This window comes from Mustela putorius, unplaced genomic scaffold (genome assembly GCF_011764305.1).
Source record: "Mustela putorius furo isolate JIRA1106 unplaced genomic scaffold, ASM1176430v1.1 tig00003944_pilon_pilon_pilon, whole genome shotgun sequence".
Taxonomy (NCBI): domain Eukaryota; kingdom Metazoa; phylum Chordata; class Mammalia; order Carnivora; family Mustelidae; genus Mustela; species Mustela putorius.
Window position 1 is genome coordinate 3,042,164 of NW_025422088.1, and position 20,739 is coordinate 3,062,902.

The window sequence follows — 20,739 nt, forward strand, 5'->3', positions numbered from 1 at the left end:
TTTAATTGTTGTCACATATTTTCTTTATTTAGGGAGACATCCAGTAAATAGCCGTGGGATCTAAACAAGTAAGATTTAAAGCATGTTGCTTTCTTTTGTGTTTGGTTTTGTTTGTTTGCCTGACTTTCAAATTTTTTGTTTGTTTTATTACTTCACAGTATTTCCTTATTACTATTGAGTTGTAGTTTTTTTAGAAACAGGTGAACAATTTTATTATAGAGTATAAGGAATAAAAGTAAATTCTTAACAGTTTGAGATTATTTGGAAACTTAAAAAAACCACCTGAATTTTCTGCATATGGTAGGCAGACAAAAAGACATTACAGATGGGTAAAATTTCAAGCCCAAATATGGGTATATTTTTATAAGAGTGAATATGAATCCATACTGTTAATTTTTACAATGTAATTTTTTTTTTACAAAATATATATTGCTATACTTATCTTATACTTACCTCCTGCTTGTCAATAGAATAGGTAAATGAGTGGTTGGTTTGATTTCCCAACCACCTCACACAGACCCATGACTTAGTACCGGAGAGGTAGGGTAATTTGAAATCTACCCTCAACATTGGAAAAAGATGTGTTGGAACATTGAGGAAAAGAGGTTTCAGTTAATCTGTTAATAATGGAGGATGAAGGAAAAGAGGTAGAATGATGGTCAAAAGGAAAGCAGATGAGTTAAGAGGAGAATTGCAGATACTAAGAACGAAGAAAGTAGATCACCATTAGAATAAAGAGTGAAAAATAAAAAGATTACATACATGTCATGCTTCATTTGTCTCTATTTGGAAAAACAGAATTTGAGATAGAACAAATTAAGAATAGAGAGCAGATATTAGAACAAGTTAAGAGTAGATATTGGAGAGACAAGGTATGCCCTCAATGCCAAAGGTTGTGCTTGAGAAAAAGGGAAACAGAAAAGAGTAAATGGTAAAACATAGGGGAAGAAAGTTTTATTTTAAACTTCTCCTACTTAGTTTCTTGAAGTTAGAACTTAAATGGCTTTAAAATATAAGCATTGAATATTTTTGTCTATCTTATTGAAGAAAAAATTCTGAATATTGTATAATTATGGGATCTTTCTAAGAATCCTGCTTTATGATCAATTTAAGCCAGGCTTAAATGAAGAAATTGTTTCTTGATTTGTTTCAAGTTTTCTTATGAGTATTCTAAACTTGTTCTACTCTTGAAATCACTTGACTTCTGAAAAAGGGAAAATTATACATTTAGTGAGGTGAAGTAAGTTATTAAAATGCATTTCTAATTTACAGAAAATATATGTTAAACAATTCAAATTTATAGTCAGAACAGTTCAAATTAGTCCTGCATTCAGAGACACAAAGCCCTAGATTTACCCTATAGTTATTCTGTAATTGCTATTTGCAGGCAACGGAAAGGTTAATAGTGGTACTGATCTCAATCATAATGTACAGATTTACCAAAGAACCTTGTAGAATTGACAACTTTTTTGTCTCAATGCATAAATCATAAAGATTCAGCAGGATAATGTCCTTTGTATTGGCATAATGATATAAAAAAGTAAAAATTCCTTTTTAGCAGTACTTGGGAAATCTGTCTTTAGTTTATGATTGTTGCTGTTGTTCATTGGTTTTTCAGTGGCAATAATGTGTTAGTCATTGATCATCACAATATAAGGTTTCTTCCTATCAGCTGAAGCATCTCGGGGAAAAGATTTTGGTTATTTTTGATCCATTATGCATAAATTTATCACTCGCAGTCCACCATCCATTATTTTTCATAACTATAGAGCAGAGCTCAATGGTGATAGAATAGAAAGTTCCCATTGATTCTGATTCCCATTGATTCTGATTCTGATAGGCAAAAATCCCAACATCACCATGAAGATCCACTTAATCAATCTGGGCCTTAATGTTTTCATGTTCAAATAAGGGTAATACAACCTATTCCTTGGTTACTATCACATTTGAACAGGTCATCAATCTAAAAGTGTTTTGAACGTGGTCATCATTAGTTGGTGAGGCATGGGTTCAAGCAACCTAGAAGTTCCTGTCCAAAAGTCCATGAGCCACACAAACAACTCTGCAAGGTCATTGCAGATGTTTGTACTCATAAATCAACTTAATCATTACAAAAATTATTTGGGGGCTAAATCGACCTATCATTTAAAAAGCTGTAGTCATTATCTTCATGGCTCTATATCTGGAAAACAGGAAGTTTTTCAGTCTCATAAAAATCTCCACCTGCTGTATGATGCCTTACATTCCCCTCTTGGAATAAAAGTAGGACCTTTCTTCTATTTTCATAGCACTAGACAAGGTGGTTTTGCATAATTTCCTCAGATAATTCTTAAATCAATCATGTAAAGAATATCTGATTACCCCTTTTGCAGATGATTCTCAGAAAAACTGAATAATGTGACTGGGTTCAGCCAGATAGAAAAAGGACAGAGTTGCAACTGAGATCCATATACAGCTCCATTATACAGCTCATGTACATTGTGAAACACCCCTCTCTTTCTTAGTGAAATACAGTATTTTCAATACAAATATTAGTGGAAGTAGTATCACAGTGATTTTATCCACATTGGTGTAGAGAAAATGCTTACTGGAAAAATGGAGGGAGAGCAAAAATGATTGATATGTCCCAAGGTTGGGGAGGACTGCTGGAAAGGTAAGTAATTCTTCTCACCAATTCAGTGTTGTGCTTTGAATAAATTCTGCAGGCTGGCATTAGTGATAATTAAAAAAAAAAAAAATCTTCAATTCTTTCCTACTTAGCCAGCTGACAGCAAATTCCTTCATGCGCCTTTAAGATCCATTCATCAGTATTCTTATGATGGTTTGGCAGAGAGACATCCCAAGTCCTATATTTGTGTCTACTTATTGGCATTCCTTTCCTCATTAACAAAATCCAAAGATCCTCTTTTCTGCATGCCCCTGCTTTCCTGCTGGTGGTACAAAATTTGTGGTTCATTTGAGTTGATCTAAGCATACTTACTGGAGTCAGAGAAGAGGATAATTATTATATACAAATGCACTCCGAATAGTCCCTTTGAGACACCAGCTTCTTGAGCCTCTTTAGGAAAAAAAATTAAAATGAGACTTTTATGTGATTGGTTAATAGTTTAATTGAAAAAAATACATATTTGTTTCTAATTGACCTCACTAAAATAAACCGGTTTTATTTTTGTTTAAGATAAACTGTCCAGGGGCGCCTGGGTGGCTCAGTGGGTTAAGCTGCTGCCTTCGGCTCAGGTCATGATCTCGGGGTCCTGGGATCGAGTCCCACATTGGGCTCTCTGCTCAGCAGGGAGCCTGCTTCCTCCTCTCTCTCTGCCTGCCTCTCTGCCTACTTGTGATCTCTCTCTGTCAAATAAATAAATAAAATCTTAAAAAAAAAAGATAAACTGTCCAAAATATTTATACTATTGTACAAAATCAAGAAATAATTTTCCTTCTATTCCTTCATACACACACGCACACTCACATGCACAGACATATACTGATAGACACAATTACACATGCACGGAGACTACAAAATGTAGGCATGCAGAGACTATAACAAGATCATTCCCTCTTTTCAATGAAATAGTCCATATTATTATTATTATTTTAGAATATGTTGAAAAAGTGATTTTGAAGAAAAGTTAAAATGATTGAGCCTTAAATATATTGTACCATTTTTAAATCTTTAATAATCCAAGCCTGTCTAAATACTGTGTTTTAAGTTATCATCGTGCTTCATAAACAAGAGGCTGACTGTGTTTAGAAAAACACTTTCATTGTACTGCTATCACAATACAGATTTCTCTTTCCTCAGATTGTCTCCAGTGTAAACACGCTGCTTGATAAAGATGACAGTAAAGCTAACTTGATTGCTAGGCAGCTGTATTGTTATTACCATAGATAAACACACTTATTTCCTCTTTGGAGTATTCCTAGTAAGGAATTTCTGGACGAGAACAATGTTTTCTTTTGGGTTGATTATGATCTTATTTATTTTAGGTAATCACATATGTATCCTTTATGCTTTTGTAAGACTGGATTTAATGCAGAGAAAAGTTCATAGGGAAAAGGTGAGCTATTAAATGGTGCTTTTCAGGACATGATTAGAAACAGGAATCTTTTTATTGGAGTCTTATACAAAAGGAGGAATCAAAATGGTACAACATAAGCATGTTTCTATCTAGATTGTGAAACCTAAGTGTTATCTTGGGATCATGAGGGAGTTTTGTTTACAATATCAACTTTGCTTATGAAACTCAAATAAATGCCTCCAGGAAGAAATGAGGTAAAAATAATGGACCAAAATGGTTGTTTAGTTTGCATGGCTACCTCTTTATTTTGAAAGAGAGTTATTGCTCCCCTGTGAATCTTATACAAAACTTACAATTCACTTACTATAGAAAAATGTTCATTATCTGTAACAAAACTACTGATTATAAGGATCAGCAGGCATCAAGAGGGCAAAAGTGCAGCAGCAGAGTTCAGGGGTGTAGGAAGCCCTCTGGGTGCTCAGTCTCTGTGAGGCTGGTTAAACCATAAGGTACACCTGACAGGGATCATGTTACCTAGGTGCTGTGGCTTGTACCTTGACACTTTCAGATAACTAAAGTGCCTTGAGTGTGTTTTTGTGATGGGAAGGAAGGGTTGATTTAGTGGGACCCCACTAATGGAACTAATGCTGACAATGGCACCTTCACCACACTATGAAAAAACACAGTGGACAGCTCCCAGGCCTGACACAAACAAGGATTCCCTGAATTGTGATGTCACTTTGAGTACCTGGCTCAGGGTAGAATCGGTGCTGTCTACAGTACCCATATAGTACCCATGCTACTAATACTCGGATAATCTCTTAGAGCCACATATTTACACCTGGGGGGAAAAATCAGTGTCCAAAAGAACGATTTCAGAATAGCAAATTAACTGGCCTCCAGTACCATCTACAATGCAGCAGGGAAAAAGAAAAAGGAGGCTTGTTGCTTGTGCCCTTTGGGGCAGTAAAAAACTCATTATTCATTTGACATGGACGGCTACCAAACATAGAAGTGAGTAAAGATCCTTCCATATTTGAAGACTATTATTAGTTCTATCTTGTGAGTGATCACTTCTGGGCTATCATCAATGATCAATGATAGAACACAGCAACGATGGTGCAGCACTATGGGGTACTCCCACGGCACATTTATTTTCCCCATCACCTTGAGAATGGTTTCCAAGATTAATTCTCGTGTCAATGTCCCTCTATATTAATTATTGTTCCAGAAGCTCTTTATCATATATCAGGGTTTAGCCACCCTTTTGTTACCTAAAGCCTCAGAAATTGAAAACATGAAAGCAAACAAACAAAAGAACTGGTAAGCGTTTTCAAACACCATTGTGTATACCTTTTTAAAATGAGTATCTATAGCATCTGCATCCCTCTCTTTAATTCCCTCTCTTTATGCCCGTTAGTATGATTTGTTTTGTTCACATATTTCATTCAAGAAATTCAGACACTCAACTTTGCTGAGAACTTCTTCTAAGACAGTGAGCAACTCTCTGATAGAAATTTGATATAAAGGTTTGGCAAGGTAGGCTAATGGCTAATGAATGCAAAAACAAAGCAAGTGCTCACTCCAGCAACACAGATACTAAAATCGGAACTGTTCAGAGAAGGTTAATAAGGCCCCTGAGCAAAGGCGAGCTGCTGATTTTCTATTAGCATTCTGAGTTTTGTGAAATTGTGTAAAATTTACTCTTCTACCCGATGTTACAGGATGAAATGGCAAGGATATACATGGTATATCTCACGTGGTAGATAATGGCAATCTCTTATCCCAGATGTCAGGATGGCAAAAATATGTGCATGTGGAGTCAGACTTTAACTAAAGAAGATGAATAAAAATCCCAATGCTATTGGATAAATCTGCTTTGTTCTTATATCCACTTATTTAGCATTTAGAGCTCTCATTTAGCATTGTAAATAGTTTCCCTATTTTCCTGTATCTGTCTATGCATGAAAGAAAAGCATCTTATGTGTTGGTTGTTTTCTTTAGCCACATGTATTAAAATCACTCACCATAACTTCTTTGAGTGCATGGATTTATCTGTCTTCTTGAATAGAGTAAACAATTCTTGGCTCATGGAATTTAGCCACTGCTTATTTACCAAGTATGTGTTGGGCAAGTGTATTAGTTTCCTCTGTTGTGACACGAATTACCCAAACTCAGTGGCTTAATGCAATGTATGTTCATTTTCTCACAGTTTCTATGGGTAGGGACAGGCACTGCTTATCTGGGACCTTGAAAGGATGTGGTCAATATATCAGACAGGCCTCATGGGAAGGGTCTACCAGTGATGCATCCATCGTCCTGCTAGTTCACTCAGGTTACTGGTAGAATTCATTTCCTTGTGACCCTGAAAGCAAGGCTCCAACTTCTTGCTGCCTGTTGGCTAGAGGCTCCTCTGAGTTCCCAAATACGGCCTCAAGTTCCTTGTCTTATATCTTTCTCCACAGGACCCCTCATGGCCTGGCACTTTGCTTCTTTAAAACTCTAGCACTACTCTGATAGCAAGATGGAATATTATACAAAACATCTTAATTGGGGAGTGGACTCCTATCATCTTTGCCAAATTATATTGGCTGGAAGTACATCATAGGTCCTATCCACACCAAAAGGAAGGGGCCCTGGAGTTCACCTTAGACTCTGACAGGGCAGCTATCATCATAAGAACCAGTATCAGCCCTGAAATCCCAACTTTGAATCAGAATTTAAAATAATTTACAGAAAGAAAAAAATGTTAGTTTTGTTTTACTGAAGAAATGTAAAATAACCGTTAAATATCTATAAGGTATACAGTTGTCACTACACTAGATTTATGAAAGCAACATTCCCACAGCATTTTCCCATTATTGGAGGCTGGATCTTCAGGGACTAGAAATTTATTCTTAGCTACTTTGACTCTGAATAACATGTGAACCTCTTTCCCCAGTGAGTGCATTCCTGAGTTTTAGCACTCTTAATAACACACTTTTGGCTTAATGTACACCTCACTTGTCTACTATTATTTGGCCTGTAACAACCACAGAGGTGATTATATACTAAGTAATTATATGCTGTAGTTAATATGCATTTTACCATCTATTTATCCATAGGTCTGTTTTCTCACATAAGCACTTAATTCTATAATATTTAAATCAAAAGCTCCAGGCTTACTAGTCTTCCAGGATGTGAAAACAATGAATGAATTATAAGTTATTCCCCCAAGGAAGAGTGAATTGGGACATGTGGGACCATGAAATACTGGAGCAGCCACATCTGGTGCTCCCTGAACAAGTCCACAACTTCCTATCATCCTGTAGTTCAAAAAACAGATACTATTTCTGAGTGCCCCTACAGACCCTAAGTGCCACGGAAAGCAATCTCTAAGCTAACCAGGATTCACACTTCATAGAATTTTCTAACTAGGGCCATCTAAGATAGGAACATACTACATGTGAATTCTAGTGTAAAGGAGATCTTTTCCATACCAAAATATCATAACAATTGAATTTTATAAATATTTGTATTTATCCACATTAACTCTTGTTGGGAGACACCTTTTGCAATAAATGTGAAATTTGCAGCACACCACTAACCCTATTCACATGCAACAATGATCATATGACAAGTTACTGAATGTGTTTCGGTCAGAACCCTGTCAGAAAACTAATGACACCATTGAAAGGGGTTGAAGAGAGTTTAATAAGTGACTGCTTACTGAGGGATAATAAGATTAAAGGATAATGAAGCATCCTTGGCTAACAACAACCAGAAGCTACTTCCATGCCTAAGCTTGATGGAACATATAGGTGGTTATCAGAAAGCAGAAAGATCTCTCCTGTTTAAGAGAGCAACTCAAGAAGAACCTGACCTTAAGGAAAGAAAATCAACATGACAACATGTAGTCCTGACAGGCAAAAACAAGGAAAATAAATATCATAACTCTTCATTTCTTTTACCTTTTAATATTCTGCTGATGTTTCTCATTGCCTGAACCAACAAAATACCACCAGGAAGGAGAACCTGCTGATACAGCACCTAAACATTGGGCTCATAAAGCACAGAGCAAGGGTGGATGTGTTATATGCTGGGAGAGGCAGACTGAAGAATGGACTAGGAGGGACAAGGAGGAATTAGCCTATCACATATCAGTGTGTTTCAAAACTCAGAGGTAGTTGTGGAAAATTTTGTCTTATTTTTATTAAAATTCCAACTTTTGTCCGTGGTCTGAATTCTATCAGTTTCTTCCTTTTACACCTGGGGAAAGTTGGTCAAAGATATACTGAATCTGCTATTTTTTTTAAAGATTTTATTCATTTATTTGACAGACAGAAATCACAAGTAGGTGGAGAGGCAGGCAGAGAGAGAGAGAGGAGGAAGCAGGCTCCCTGCTGAGCAGAAAGCCCGATGCGGGGCTTGATCCCAGAACCCTGGGATCATGACCTGAGCCGAAGGCAGAGGCTTTAACCCTCTGAGCCACCCAGGCGCCCCAAATCTGCTATTTTTTAACATCATTTTAGGACCTGTATCAATCATTTATTTCATTTATTAATATTCTGACCTCTTTTTAGAAATCATGGGGTTTCTAATGGGTTGTTGAAATCTTCAATGCTCTTTTAACCATTCATAACTAGAGATGCCCCCAAGGTAGTTTCTAATGGTTTCCATCTTCATACAAGTTGCTTCACTTGTATTACTTCCTTAATTCCAAATATTCTATAGAGGAAGTCCCAAGGACAGTAAAGAAAAAAGAAATTACCCAAGATTTCTCCAAATAGGCTCCAATTACACACACACACACACACACACACACACACACACACACACCAGAACTCTAGGGGCGCCTGGGTGGCTCAGCCTTCAGCTCAGGTCATGATCTTGGGATCCTGGGATCGAGCCTCGCATAGGACTCTGTGCTCAGGGGGAAGCCTGCTTTCCAGTCGCACCCCACGCCTGCCTCTCTGCCTACTTGTGATCTCTCTCTTTCTGTCAAATAAACAAATAAAATCTTAAAAAAAAAAAAAGGCTACCCAAAATCTAAAGAGAATTCCTGAAGGTTGCCATAAATTAAGACTTGCTACCTAATGCTTTTGCAATATGCCCTTATACTTTTTATGAAAGAAAATTAAAAAAAAAACTTTATGCTTAGATTTGAGATATCATTTCAAAAAAGGTTTTTGAGATAGAGTATTTCTAAATTGGCACATAAATCACAGAATTAAATCCTCCAGTTTTTTCAAAGGGGAGACTAATATTTATTTTATCTAAATTATATTAAGTCTAATCCAAGTCATCATTCAACATTTTTTTTAATTTTTAATCACTCATACACATTTAGATAAATCATTCTCTCTTTTATTTTTTTCCCTTCATGCCAACCTTTCTTTATGAAATCTTTCTCACTTCCACTTTTGAATTAAAAGATGAAACTAAAATCTATGGATCACTTAGTCATTAATATTAAGACTGTGAAAGCATGCAAACCAATGATTTACTTCTATTGGGTTTTAAGTTTAGTCTTTGTATGACTTTTAAGTGGGTAGGAGAAGAATCAATGAAACAAGATGGGATTGGGAGGGAGACAAACCATAAGTGGCTCTTAATCTCACAAAACAAACTGAGGGTTGCTGGGGGGAGGGGGTTGGGAGAAGGGGGGTGGGGTTATGGACATTGGGGAGGGTATGTGCTTTGGTGAGTGCTGTGAAGTGTGTAAACCTGGCGATTCACAGACCTGTACCCCTGGGGATAAAAATATATGTTTATAAAAAATAAAAAAATTTTTAAAAAGTCAATTTTTATTAATTTTCAATTTTATCATTTCTTAAATAGATGATTTTTTATAATCTTTTGTTGTGTTTTTTAAGTTTTCATTTAAATTCCAGTTAGTTAACATACAGTGCAGCAGTAGTGATTCAGTACTTCTGTACAATACCCAGTCTCATCACAAGTGCCCTCCTTAATCCCCCATCACCTGTTTCACACATCTCTACACTCACCTCCCCTCTGTTAGCCATTGGTTTGTTCTCTAGAGCCAAGAGTTGTTTCTTGGTTTGCCTCTCTCTCTCGGTCTCTGTATGTGTGTGTCTCTCTTTCACTCTTTTTCCCCCTTTGCTCATTTGTTTTGCTTCTTAAATTCCACATATGGGTGAAGCCATATGGTATTTGCCTTTCTCTGACTGATTTGTTTCACTTAGCATAATATGCTCTAGCTCCATCCATATCCTTTTAAATGGCAAGATTTCATTCTTTTTATGGCTAAGTAATATTCCATTGCATAAATATACCACCTTTTCATCAGTCAATAGACACCTCGGCTGTTCCTATAATTTGGCTGTTCAAGAAATACTGCTACTATTAAACACCAGGGTGCATGTATCCCTTCAAATTAGTATTTTGGTATTCTTTGGAAAAACCCAGTTGTACTATTGCTGGATCATAAGATAGTTCTATTTTTAATTTTTTTGAGAAACCTCTATAATGATTTCCAGATTGGCTGCTCCCCTTTCTCCACATCCTTGCCAATATCCATTTTTTTCTTGTGTTGTAGATTTGAGTCATTCTGACAGGTGTAAAGTGATATTTCATTGCAGGTTTTTTCTTTTTTCTTTTTTTCCTTTTTTTTTTTTTTTTTTTTTTTTTTTTGCTTGAGAGAGAGAATGAGAGAGAAAGAGCATGGGGGTGAAGGCGCATCAGAGGGAGAAACAGACTTCCCACTGAGCAGGGAGACTGACATGAGACTCTATCCTGGGACTCCGGAGCCAGAGGCAGTTGCTTAACCAACTAAGCCAACCAGGCGTCTCTCATTGCAGTTTTGATTTACATTTCCCTGATGATGAGTGATGTTGAGCATCTTTTCATGTGTCTTCTGACCATCTGTATGTCTTCCTGGAGAAATATCTGTTCATGTATTATGCCCATTTTTAATTAGATTATTTGTTTTTGGGGTGCTGAGTTTTAAAAGTTCTTTATGTATTTTGGATACTAACCCTTTATCAGATATGCCATTGCAAATATCTTTTTCCATTTTAGTTTTGTTGTTTCTTTCATTTTGATGAAATCCCAAAAGTTTATTTTTGCTTTTGTTTCCCTTGCCTCAGGTGACCTATCTAGAAGGAAGTTGTTTCAGCTACTGTCAAAGAAGTTACTACCTATGTTCTCTTCTAGGATTTTGATGGTTTCAGGTCTCACCTTTGGGTTTTTAATCCATTTTGAATTTATTAGTGTGTGTGGTATAAGAAGTTGGTCCAATTTCATTCTTTTATGTATATAGATGTCCAATATTCCTAAATCCATTTGTTGAATAGACTGTCCTTTCCCCATTAGATATTCTTCCCTGCTTTGTTGAAGATTAACTGCCCATATACTTACGGGTTTATTTCTGGGTTTCTATTCTGTTCTATTGATATATGTGCCTATTTTTGCACCAGTACTATACTATTTTGATCATTATGGCTTTCTAATATAACTTGAAATCTGGAATTGTGATGCCTCCAGCTTTGCTTTCTTTTTCAAGATTGCTTTAGATATCCGGGGTCTTTTGTGATTCCATACAAATTTTAGAATGGTTTATTCTAGTTCTGTGAGAAATGCTGTTAATATTCTAATAGGGACTTCATTATGTGTAGATTACTTTGGATAGACCTTTAACAATTCTGTTCTTCCAATCCATGGCATGGAATATCTATCCATTTCTTTGTGTCATCATCAGTTTCTTTAATAGTGTTTTATAGCTTTCAGAGTACATGTCTTTCTCCTCTTTTGTTTTTATTTCTAGGTAATCTTATTATTTTAGATATGATTGTAAATGGGATTGATTCCTTAATTTCTCTTTCTGCTGCTTCATTATTGGTGTATAGAAATGTAATATAATAGATTTCTGTATGTTGATTTTGCATCTGCAACAGTGCTGAATTCATTTTTCAGTTCTAGTAGTTTTTGATGGTATCTTTCAGGTTTTCTGTGTAAAGTAACACATCAATAGTTAGTTTTACTTTTCTTTGCCAATTTGAATGCTTTTTATTTCCATTGGGCATGATGGGGAAAAAATCCCAAAATGAATAATAGGTGAGTGAGCAAATTTGGGGGGACTTTTATAGAGAAGCTTATCATGTTTATACACATGTTAGCTTGATATTATGGGGTTGTTTGTTTGTTTATCTTTCAAATAGATGGATTTCTTTCTCAGGCAGTGTATCTAGGACTACTTTTATTTCCTTCTGTAATTACTCTTATATAATTTAAGATTTTTTCCTTTTAAGTACAATGTCATTGAATTTATCTCAAGCAATTGTTTTTTACCTGAGATGATATTAACTCCATTAGTATTATGATCAAAGAGAAGAGGAATAAAAGATCATATATAATTTAAGAAAAAAATAGTTACCGTGATATAATGTGTTTGAAATTATGTAACCAGCAATTCCCAGTATATTATTAATGAGGCTATTTGCAAAATTCCAAAGATTGTGCTAAATAGTGGTTGGAATATTTTAAACCATAATTTCACCTCTTGATTTTTTATGCCTTCCCCCCCCCCCATCAAAACTAGAGCCAATGATATAACAGGTGCAAAGTTCATACCCTCACTTTTTACATAGAGTTAACAGATTGGGGACTCTAGAATGCATTCTTATTAAGTGATGGAAGAGAAAATGCATGGATAATTGACAGCCCATTCTGGACTGTAGCTTTCTTAGCTAGAATATAGGATAACTAGACATTCAAAATGGCTAAAAATATTAAAAGTTACCAGCTTGTAACTTTCCCTTTTTATTTATCAAATTTTTATATGTTTTCTCCAAGCAAATAGTTTTAATTTCTGATTTTTAAATGATACTTGTTTTCCATTGTTAACTGATTTTAATTAGCCTTCTCTTACACAGCTATGGGTAAGAAACCTAAGCCAGAGGTCAATAAGAATGCAATAGCTTGGGGCACCTGGGTGGCTCGGTGGGTTAAAGCCTGTGCTTCAGCTCAGGTCATGATCTCAGGGTCCTGGGATCAAGCCCCGCATCGGGCTCTCCACTCAGCGGAGAGCCTGCTTCTTCCTCTCTCTCTCTCTCTCTCTGCCTACTTGTGATCTTTGTCTGTCAAATAAATAAATAAAATCTTTAAAAAAAAAAAAAAAAGAATGCAATAGCTTACCTGGCTGACTCTCTAGCTCTTCTATAAGAAAGATCACCTCTGTTTGTATCATTGGGTAGCTTTGTTTGGCTGGAGAGATTTGACTCTTTGGAACAAAAACTTGAATTCTATCTATAATTTTATACTGCCTTTTTTTTTTTATACTACTAGAACAATGATTCTAAAATGCAGATTATTGTGTGTCTTATCCCTGCTTTGGCATACACTTTTTTTTAAAAGAATTTAAGAATTTTCATGAACTGATTCCTTCCACCATATCTAGCCTTATCTTTCTACCCTATTTCAACTTCCATCCGTCCTGTGCTTTAACACTACTAACACTACTAAATTTATCCTATTGCTTCCCCAAAGGCTCTTCTTTGTGGTACCATGGATTCTATATGTGTTTTTTTCCCCCATTTAATCCCTTGGTACTCTAAATAACTTCTAATAGCTCTTACAGTTCTCCATTATAATAGTGTATAATATGCCTATACTTTCTAAAGGAAGATGAATGTTTTAAAGATAGGGATATCATCTAATTCTTCTTCATGTCACTAGTGGAGTATCTCATAGATATAGGTCACAAATAAATGTTTATGAATAAGTTAATTGAACAACATACAAAACTTGAAAGGTCTAAGAGAATGCTTTCGAATGCAGCTGCAAGAATTTACTGATATTTTATCAAGCAGAAGGAATCAACCTAATTCTTACCACAGTCACAGGGTTGTATATAGGAAAGTGGATGAACATTTGGGACAATTGATAGGACCTTGTATCTTTTTGTTTATAGTTTGAATCAGAAAGTTTATATCAATATCTGGCCTTTTCTTTAACTTAGTTTTCTAGGTTTCAGCTAATATTGCTTCTAGCCATAAGAGAAAAGAGGCCTGGAATGCAATATTATGAATCATTGGTGTAACGGAGAAAAAAATTACTATTGGTCAATTCAGTCATAACTTGCATTTTAAAATTGTTGGAAATACAAGTAATAAAAACAATACAAAAGTCACATTGATTTAATGTCACTATTTTAACAAGTCAAAGGAATCCATAAACATGCTACATACTCATTGCATATTTGTTATGGTTTTCATATCTAAATGATAATGCTGGACTTTGAAAGGGATACTCTTATAAATATGGTTATAAAGTAAATGTGGTGTCTTATTTATTCCACAAAATACAAAATGGCAGCAGAGGAAAAATGTATATATTATACATATATATTACACATGCCTATACACATATATGTGCATATTATCCTCCCATACGAATATAGAGTTAATTATATGAAAATAAATTTAAAATACTGAAAAAGTTTATAAATTTAAAAAGTTTAAAATAAAATTAATAAAACTTAGCTGAGAGACGCCTGGGTGGCTCAGTCAGTTACGTGTCTGCCTTTGGCTCAGATCAAGATTGGGGTCTTGGGATCCAGCCTACCATCCAGCATCCTGCTCCATCTGCCTCACCCTCCAGCTTGTGCTTTCCCACTCACTCTCTCTCTTTCTCTCAAATAAATATATAAAATATTTTTTTAAAAAACTTAGTTAAAAAAAGAAGATTAAATTAGAAGAATTTTTAAATTTTCTTATAAATTCTTTGGTCATTCACATATTGGTATAATTATTATTTGAAGTTGTTTTAAAAAACAAAGAATGTTAAGTGGCATAGCTTGGTGAAGACATTTTTCTCAATGGGTAGAAATGAAGTCATGATTTCCTAGAGACTCAAATTTCTTGTTAAGTAATCCCCAGCCCATATCTTAATATCATTTGGCTAATAAAACCATACCATGTCTTAATCTTGAGTTTCTCATTCAAATTGAATCCTCTCTTACATTATGTACTATCAAGAAACATTTCTGTCTGAGTGGTACTATGCTATTAGGAGTTAATTAGAATACTAAATCTAATATTAATACAAATCTCATAATTAACATGTGTTTAAATATAGTCTACAGTCTTCAGGCAAAACGTGGCATATAGAATTCAAAATCCTCTGCTGCCTTCGAAAACACCTATAAAATATCAGTTAAAATCTTTAAAAACAATAATGCAAAAGCAAACTGAAAAAGAGAGGGATAAAAATGATTTAAAGATGTCAACAAAGTTTCAGAAGATGGAACGTGGATGAATTAGCAGAGTAGAAAAATCCGAATACTATGTGCCAGTAGGTTAGATAATTGTGACATGTACCACTCTAACCACTTGGATTTACCTTGTACGTAGGAGTAAAAGAAAGTGCTTACCCCTGAAAAACAAGAGGATTATTTCAAGTTTTTAGAATATGCTTAGATCACCAAATCCCTTCCCATTTTCATATATAGCTGTAAGACCACATTTACCCCTTTCCCACAAGATATCAGAAGTATAAACTATAGAACAAAAGTGAATTAAAATAATGGCATCAAAACAAAAATGATGAGGATGAAACATTGGTCAGAAATCATGGGAAAACAAACAAACCTCAACTATCCTTTCTAGATAACAAATCCCTACTCCTGGGGTATCAGAACCAGGAATTAAATTAGAGTATTCCTTGAAAAAACATAAGGTCTCTGAGAAAAGAGCCACAAAAAACAATATGTAGGAATTGTTATTCCCAAGTAAAGCTATCTCATTACCCATCACCCCATCATAAAGCTTCTGACTACACACATACACTCACACACACACACACACACACACACACACAGTCCAACACAGAACTTCTCATAAAAACCTTTTACGGTGCCACTTATGTCGTCAAAAATCAGTTATATGAAGAACAGTTTTAACTTAAAAGAGAACAAAACATATAAATATACAAATAAAGATACAAGTCCTAAAAAGAAAGAACAACCAAAGAAAAACTTAAGAATCCTGCTCTTAAAAATAACATTAAGAAAATTTCCCAGAAAAATAACCAAAAAGAAAAGTGATGACCAGTGAGAAAAGATTATTTTCATGAGAGAATTAATTCAAGATATTTAACATCTGAGTAAAATGACTTCCAGAATTCATAGAAAATCTATGAGATCATAAGAAAGAGATCTTAGAAAATCTAAAAGGATGAAAATTACAAAGATATGACAAAAGAAAATTCCTTTAGAACTAAAGGACACGATTCTCCAAATTGAAAGAATCCAATGCCTTCTCAACATGACAGATTTTTTAAAAGAGCCACTGTGAGCCAGTCATGGAGAAATTATGGAATAACCAGGCTAAGGGTTCTAAGCCCAAGGACTGTAGGCAGCAGAGAGGGCATTGATGATCATAGTCCCATACAAAGGAGTGGAAATAAAAATGGCAGTGTAGTTTTCAAAATAATATTGAATGCTTAGATGCTAAAAGATAGGACAACTTCAAACTTACACAGGGAAAGAATTTCTAATTTAAAATTCTGTACCCATCCACACTATAAATAGAGTGCAAATGTGCAGTCAAGGTAATTTCAGACAGGAAAAATATTTTAAGAACCACTTCCTATCTATTCTTCCATACGAAACAACTGGAGGGTATGTTTAAGCAACACTTGGAAGACAAACACAGAAAGCAAAACAAAGATTCAGGAAACAAGAGACCAAACACAGAAAGGGGTGAAAAGAAGTCCCAAGGAAACAGTTATGCATCAGCATCTAAAGCAACAGGTTCAGCATACAGGGGCGGCGGGGCGGGGGGGGGGCGGGTAAAGGCATGAGATCTCTGAGAAAGTTTTGGAATTTATGGAAAGTTTTCAGCCATTTCTGAATTCTTAGGAATAAATATTCATAAATTGTGTTATTTCTATTGGACCATTTTTGAAAAAAAATAATTGGGGCCAAGTACACACATAGACACACAGAAAGCTAAGTAAATTTTACACACTTGTCAGGTACTTATTCAGAGAAATATATATTTGTATGACACACACTATCTTCTCTTATATTCTGTTATTTGCAGAAACATGGAGTTCAATGGGAATTACGTTCTTCCCCTTCCTCTTTCACCCTGACATACCACTGGAGCTTAACTTGGTGTGAAAAAGAAAATAGAGTATTTGAGAGTGAAAGGACACGGCTTAAAAGGTCTATTGGTATTAAATACTTACATCTTACCAAGACACATGACCTTATATTTCAATGTATACCCTTACTCACAACATTACCCATAATTTGAAATGAGTGATAATTTATCATTCTATTTCCTTATTTAAGGCATGTGAATGGGAGCATATCCTCTCTTAACTTGATGCTTTAAAACCATCATAAAGTCAGAAGAGGTTAACAAGATGTGAACTTAGTTTTTTCTTGCTATGAAAAGACAAATCACTAAATGTTGCCAGTAGTGAGTCAGCTTTTGACACCTCCACTTGATATAGTCCCAGGTAAAGGAAGAGAAAGTCCTTAAGCTTACTTATCAATTTTTATCTCACTGTACTAAATGTAACTATCACCTACCAGTCTTTCCAAAAATTCATTCGTCTCCTTTTTTCTCTAATAGACAGGTACCGCCTCATTAAATTGTTTTGTTTTTTCCTACTCTAAAAAAGAAAAGACATATTGAAAAAAGTTTGTAGGGTCATTTAAATTACAATTAATTATACTATTGATTCTTTATTATGATAAAGTGTAAAACTTCTTTTCTTTAAATATCGGGGGTATGGATTTAAAATCTCAATAAAATTCCCTAAAACTAATGATTAGACCAGCAGGCAGATGCTTACATAATATCTCTTTCTAATTTCAAGGTAAAAATAACAGATAGATTATGTGAATAAGTATGGTAATTGAAGCCCAATGGGAATTGCAAATTAATGGTTCAATCTCCATTTTAACAAGAAGAACCCACTTACAGAGATAGAACTCTGGGGATCAGTGACTCTTCAGAATAGCATTAGCCTAAAAGATTGAATTCATAAATACCAAGGGAATGGATGACTCTTTATCTATTACCCAACAAAAAGAGAGTTCCTTTTAGAAATTATATGTTTCCTTCATTCTTGAGGAGAAGAAAAGGGAGAATAAGAGCAAGAAGAAGAAAGGAGAATGAGAGTCCAAATTTATAAATTACGCATCAATCTATTTGCTCCCATAGCTTTTCTATTGCAAGAGGGCCTAGAATGACAGATTCAGACTTTAATACTGAAAAATCATATTACAGCCTCAGTTGGATACACCTCCAATCTTTCTTTTGACAGCTAAATTCATGTGCTTCAGACATGACCGTGAACGAAGTCCTCATTGAATCAGTGGTACTGTGTTTCATTCTAAACTAGACAGAAGCCATCTTATGGCTCATTGATGCATTTCCCTCTACAGAGATAAAAAGTTATTTAATCTATCAGGAAGCCAAAAAAAAAAAAAAATCTGGGTTATTCAGATAGAAGCCCCCAAAATTTGCTAGTAAAAGAAACTTCCAAGCTCTGTTTTACCCAGGTAATCATTTAATGCATGGGTTTTTCTTTTTCTAAAGCAGGGACTACTGTTTAGTGAAGCAAGTTAATTAATTGGTCCAGAATAGTAAACCAGCGACTGGACGATGCAAAGTATGAATTTGTCTTCCAGACTTTACCCAATTATGATAAGAAATCTTGACTTGTTCTTTTGAGAAGACTATCTCCCTTTTAAGAGAGTCGTGGTTATAGCCACTGAAGCTTGTTAAAATGTATTAGAGAATAATAAAGTGAACTTTATTAAATGGTACCCTTGGGAGCAATCCCATCATCCTCTACCACTGAGAGCAGCAGAAATTGTCTACTATTCTTTCTCATACTTAGCTTTTTATAGAATGCCTTTTTACCAAAAGGATCTGGGAAGTCAAATTGCAGTTACCTCTTTAAGTAATCTATTAGTGCTGAGTGGCTCACTCATGGTTACAGATTAATTTCATACCTCTTTGTTTTATTCATCAGTTGTTTCAGACATGATGTCCCTCTCTCTCAGATGAAAATTATGCATTCACTATCATCAATAAGGATATTAGTCATGAGGCACCTACTCTGTGCCAGTAGCCATGCTACATTCAGTTATACGTTATTTCTCATTTTCACAATGGCCAGGTAGAGCAGTTTTATTTTATCCCTATTTTATAGGGAAGGAAATTGGGACTCCCACGAAGTTTTCTGTTTCCTCTGTATCATTTAAAAAGTCTAGTAATGAACTAAGCCGATTGAAAACAGTAAATACATAATGTTGGCTGGCTTATTATTCAGGTTCCCTAGTTGGTTGAACTTACTGACATTTCAACCAACGGAAACAAACTGCAGCCCTAACAAGACCATTTGGATCTTTCCTCCTAGAGGTCTACTCAAAATATGTGCACTAGAGGGCATAAAGAGAGTATAACTAATGAAGGAAAGAGTGATTCCAGCAAATGATGCTATGGTCTGTAATGGGTTCAACACCTGGCAGATAATGCAAACGGCACTGAAAATTAGCTCATTTTTGGCTTTTCCGTGCCTTGTTCAATTGAATAAAATGTGCATTGAAATAAGCCAAATTTTTTTGTGTGTACACACGTGTTTTGAATCTGAGCTATGGCTCAGTTCAGTGCACTTACTCAGAAAGAGTAATTTCATTAACTTGTTCCTCTCTTCTTGCTCCATCAAGAGATGAGTTTTATGGGTTCGAGGGGAGGTTTGGTTTTCAATCCTACCTCTTGTACATGGACAGTTTTGCCTTCTTTCCCTAATTTGCATTGTGGTTATATCATCCAAACATAAATTTCTTTTCTCCTTGGCACTTTTTCACCTTTTAAATATGGGAATTTATCCATATGGCTAAAGAATGTCAGGAAGGGAAACATTTGGGAAGAATTATATGGGATGCAGTCATCCCGGATTTTGATCATCCTGTCTACCAGAGCCAAGTAAGAGAACGGCCACAGATGGTTATGTGCCAAAAGTTTGGAATTCCAGGGTGTTTAGAACACAGATAGGTGATTTAACATTGCTATGGTTAAATATCTCCTGCAAGAAACATGTTGAGATGCTTGAAAGATAGGAGGAAAATAACGATATAAATTTTTTATTATATATGATATTTTTAAAAAACATTTCATGTATAGCCTAGATATTTTTAAGTTTTTTGTGGCATATTATTAAACTTTAAAATGGAGTAAGATAGTTCAGGTGCTTCCTAAATTATAGATTATACAGTTAAGAATAATATTGAATATCAAGCTATTTAATAATTTGGGATTTGGATTGGCATTAGCATTTTACCTTAAATTATTAAAAAAAAAAACTGTGGACTAGAGGAGGTGAATCTCCATAAGAACACAAAAATTGATCTAAAGGAGAAACATAAAGTGCCTTTTTTTCAATATTGGTCTCTGCAGTACAACAAAGGCTTTGTGGTGAGAGGGACCATTTCAGGGATCGAGCCTGTTTAAGGGTTCAGTGGCTGTTAGGTCAGTAAGTGGATGATAGCTTGCTTGAAAGGAACACAGTCACCTGAAGAATTTACTGCTGAGTTGCCATGTCTCTACAGGTTGTTATGTGATCAGGCATTCAGAGATTATGATTGTTTTTTTTTATTTTTTTATTTTACTAGAGATAGATCTTTAATACTCATGGCAAGAGGGGAAAGGGCTCTTATCAGCTATCACAGGCCAGTTAAAAAACACATGTTAGTTAA

General features: G+C 35.2%; 1 protein-coding gene across 45 annotated transcripts in view; it reads left to right on the forward strand.

Annotated features, from left to right (window-relative positions):
* PTPRD (protein tyrosine phosphatase receptor type D) overlaps positions 1-20,739 on the forward strand; it is a 2,277,302-nt gene that overhangs the window by 1,606,580 nt on the left and 649,983 nt on the right. For all 45 annotated transcript variants that reach the window (XM_045069786.1, XM_045069815.1, XM_045069785.1 and 42 more), the window contains one exon: positions 33-68. The gene's annotated coding sequence lies outside the window, so the exon portion shown is untranslated. The remainder of the gene's footprint in view (positions 1-32; positions 69-20,739) is intronic.